Here is a 4,573-nt window from a genome sequence, read left to right on the forward strand (position 1 = left end):
GACCACCCAGGGCAGGTGTAAGATGGAGTGGACAAGTACCAAACACGCCCTTAATAACTGAGACGTATAACTGATCTTATTCGCCATGACTTTCACGTCGCTTGAAATATTTCAAACGAATTTTGAATTCAAATTTCTGAAGTCAATATAGGAAAGTATTGAACTTTTATGGATCTCCAAGCATCTCCTAGTCACGAGTTCAACTCCTTGTTGCATCCACTGATTTTGAGACCAATCGAACCCACAACTTGAGGCATAGTAAACGATGGCTATGCCACCAGGCAATGAGTAGTCCTCGCGTTCTAAAGGAGACACGGTATATTTAACTAGAGCACGACCATTTGAATCCAAGTTTTTCAAAATTCACAGAAAAAATCATGGATTATTAGGCAATCTTGGTTGTAGATGCTCCTTATTTCTACAAAAGAAACATGGACTATTTGTATTTTTTATAAAAATGTATGTTGCACAATCTCACGGTAACTCCCACTATTTTTCGTACGCAGGGTGCTTTAAAAGATGAATTTGAACCCGGGCGTATTAGGTTTGATTGAGATAAGGAATCGGCCAATATAGTTCAGATGATAGAAAATCACAATTGCTCTATAATTTGTTTGTACAATAAAACTAGTAATGTCAGCTTCACCATATCAGTTCTGTACCCAGAGATAAGGATCCGCCACCACCAATGACATGCTACCCCCAACATCCTCTCTCTGAATCATAGCAATATCTCTGGGTACACCATGCCGCCGCAATCAACATTTTTTTTAGACAAACCCACAAACCTTTATTCAACCGTCACCAAATTTACAGGGACGAAATCAAAACTTCGAGATGGCCTAACCAAACATGACAGCCAATACCAAAGATAAAGCATTATATGCAAGATTGTGAGCCTCAACATTCGAGGTTCTGAATTCGTGGCTCTGCTGATGGGGTGGCATGCAACGATGGGCCATCGGCCCATTCGGGGGGACAAAGATTGTTGATCGAAGGAATTTTTAATATAATTTTATTCGGTTATTTGTAATGCTAGTTAGGCTAATATTCTATCAGTTTCAAATATATAAGGTGTATTAGTTCATCAAAAGTCAAGCCTTTCTATGTCTAACCAAGTTTATAGCAAACTATGGGGCTGTTTGGATTGTGCCCCATCTAGCCCCACCAATTTTTTGGTATGACCAATGTGAGGGCATGACCAAAATTTTGGTAAGTGATCATTGTTTGGATTGTAGCCGTCCATGTTTTGGCCCTTGCACTGTGGAGTAGCATGCTTGCATGCATTCTGAGGACCCACAGATTAAACTACAGCCAGCATGCAGCAGATACTAATAAAATAAAGGGATAATTACCTGGGACCCAACGAGACAGAGAGTGCAGGGTGCGATGCCAAAATTTTGGCGGAGCTTTTCGCCGCCCTCAACTTGCCCGTGAGTTGGCTAAGTTTACATTGGCGTCTCGCGGGCGCGCTGGGCGTGCCAATTGTTTGGTAGTGATCCAAACGGGCACCAAATTTTACGGGCTTGCCAACTTTTTGGTCGGGCTGGTTTTGGTCGAGATCCAAACAGCCCCTATATCAACATCTATAATACCTATAATTCATGACAAATCTAATGATAATGATTTGATATTGTAGGTATTGAATTTTTTTGCATGTAAACTTGGTCAAAGTTACAGAAACAACTTAAAAATAATTGTACAAGTAAAACAAGGATGTTATGTGTATGTGTGTACTCTTCAGTTTCAAGAAAAAACGGAAAACAATTGTACAAGTAAACAAGGATGTTATGTGTATGTGTGTAAAATTTTAGAATAAAATACCTTGAAATGCGATATGTACAAAAAAGACAAATTCATAGCCTTGGAGGTTAAATAGTTTCATGTGTTAAAAAGCCTCAGATTCGTCTTTTTTACACAACCCTCATTTCAACGTATATCTTCCTGAAAATTTACACACTTGTGCATTATGCCTCCATGTATATCTATATGTTTTTGAACAAAATTTGAAATGTGGACTTATGAATTTTGATGAATTTTGAATTTTCAAAAACCGGCCTCCATGCAGCTCAGCCTCCAAAAGGGATTTTCTCAAAGGAAATCTTGATAAAAAACTTGTCTTAACGAAATCTGAAGCCCATGTTCTTTTGGGCCGCTTCTCTTTCACACCAATGTCTCAAAAAAAAGAGAAAAATGTCTCCAAAAAAAACGGCAACTTCTCTCACGACGGCAACGTGTGCAGCTCACTCACTGGATGTCGGCGTAGTCGACGATGCTGTATGGTAGGAACCACTCGGCGAGGAGGCCCTGCCCCTTCATCCTCTTCCTCCTCGGGTTGCATCCCATGTCGCGGCACAGCTCGTCGTTGTACCACACGTTGACCGCGCCGAGGCAGGGTCCCGGGCTCTGCCCCTCCCCGCCGCCGCCGCTCCTCCGCGCGTAGTACCTGCCCCACTCCGCGCAGCTCTCCTCCATCTGCCGCACGCTCGGCAGCCGGAACACGCCGTCCAGCAGCCGCGCCACCCACTTGGCCTCCATCTCGCACGCGTATATGGCGTTCAGCCCCCCGGCGTACCCCACCACCGCCATCTGCGGGATCCGGGGGTGCACGCACTCCCGGTACAGCGGCGCCGACGCGCCGATGAAGTCCTTCACCCGCGTGGACGCGAACATGTCCCTCAGCTTCTTGTCGCCGCGGAACCCGGTGGCGAAGATCACCACGTCGGCCGGCACGACGCGCTCCTCGGCGCCGTCGAGCACCAGGCCGTCGTGGCGGAAGCCGAAGGACCTGGACCTCGCGAAGACGACGCTGCCTTCCCTCACCCTGTCGTAGAACCCGTCGGGGAGCACGGAGAGGAGGCACGACGACACGCACCTCGCGAACCCGTGCCCGGGCTCCATGCCGTACTCCCGCATCGGGATCTCCCTCCGGTACTATGCCCCAGTCGCCGCCGATATTGCCCACGCTAGCGGCGCGAGCAGCGCGGCGAGGACGCGGGAGGCGGCGCCGGCGCCGGGCCTGGGCACCATGAGCTCCGCGAAGCGGTTCATGTAGAGGTACCCGATGCTGACCCCGCCCCACACTTCCGCGCGGTGCAGCAGCCACTGAGGGTTCCGGCACACCACCGTGCACGGCGTCCCCGCGCCGTTGGCCTCGGCGCAGTCATTGGCGATCTCGAAGGCCGACTTGCTGGAGCCCACGACCGCGACGCGCTTACCTTTGACCAGCGCGGCGGCGTCGGCGTGAGCCATGTCAGAGAGCTCCATGGAGTGCAGCACCCGCCCCCGGAACGCCTCCGGGCCGGGGAACGCCGCCGGGATGTTGGGCACGCCACTGAACATGCCGATGCACAGGATCAGGAAGTCGAACTCGTGCACCTCCTGCGTCTCCGGCTCCGTCTCGCTCTCGCCGCGGTGGCGCACGGTGAGGCGCCACGCGCCCGAGCCGTCGCCGAACGCTTCGCCGTTGCCGGCCCAGCGCTCCCACCGGTCCGGCGCGTCGCCGACGTACTCCGCGGCGACGACCCGGCTCCGGAACCTGACGCAGCCGTCGACGCCGAAGCGGCACGCGTAGGCGGCGAGGTAGTCGACGACCTGATCGTGGCGCGGGTACGCGCCGGCTGAGTCCGGCCAGGGGAAGTCGGAGTAGCGGTACGTGGCGGCGTGCGACTGGAGCCTGGTGGAGGCGAGCGTGCGCGTCCACAGCCCGCCCACGGACTCCCCGGCCTCGAACACCACCGGCCGGAACCTCCGCGCCAGCAGGTGCTTGCACGCCGCCAACCCGCTCGTGCCGGCGCCCACGATGGCCACCCGCTTCGCCCTGTGATCCATATCCATTGTCGGCGCTAGCTTAGCTGTTTCTTGGACTGACAATGGCGGTTCGGCGATGCAGATCCGATTCAATGGTGGCTGCTTCCAGCTGGTGACTTGATCTCATTCAAGTGTTGTGTGGTCCTTATGATCTGGAGTTATAGTGAGCTCGTATAAACAATCTAATAAAAGTGTTTTTAAATGGTGTTCTAGAGGAGGAGGATGTATGTGCACGTCGACCGCCGGTGCATGTTGTTGATTGACGGCTTCAGCACCATGTTTGCAAGCTTGCTTTTAGTGCTTGAAACTTTTCATCATGAACCTTTTATTTACCTTTTCTTTATGTAATTTATTTCTTTCTATTTTTTTGCGAACCAGACTGTTGGATGGTTAGCAAGATAGTTGTATCCCCTGATAGACCCAGTTGGATCGTGTAGGCTAGATCTTTCCGGTTACCTACCTTCCTTGGACGCGGATGAGCTCGATCCAGAGCCTGCCATGGTGAAGTAGAGGCCGGTGGTAGCAGAGAGATCGAGATGGAGAGGTGGCAGTGGTGCTTCCCGTGAGCACTGCGATTGCCCTAGATCGGAAGGGGATATCGGTGGGGAGTCTGGCGGCGCGGTGAACCTTGTACCATGCGCCGCGACCCCCACCTCTTTATATATCGCAGGTCACAGGGGCCCACCGACCATAGAACGGTTGGGCGCCCCCGATCAGGGCGCGAATAGATCAGGGTCCGATGGGCCGTTGAGCCCACTCGATG

General features: G+C 51.9%; 1 pseudogene; it reads right to left on the bottom strand.

Moving 5' to 3' along the window:
* Positions 1 to 2,247: 2,247 nt before the first annotated feature.
* LOC123101533 (probable flavin-containing monooxygenase 1) lies at positions 2,248 to 3,861 on the bottom strand (annotated as a pseudogene).
* Between the last annotated feature and the right edge of the window lie 712 nt (positions 3,862 to 4,573).

The sequence above is a fragment of the Triticum aestivum genome, chromosome 5A, assembly GCF_018294505.1.
Source record: "Triticum aestivum cultivar Chinese Spring chromosome 5A, IWGSC CS RefSeq v2.1, whole genome shotgun sequence".
In the NCBI taxonomy this organism is placed as follows: Eukaryota; Viridiplantae; Streptophyta; class Magnoliopsida; order Poales; family Poaceae; genus Triticum; species Triticum aestivum.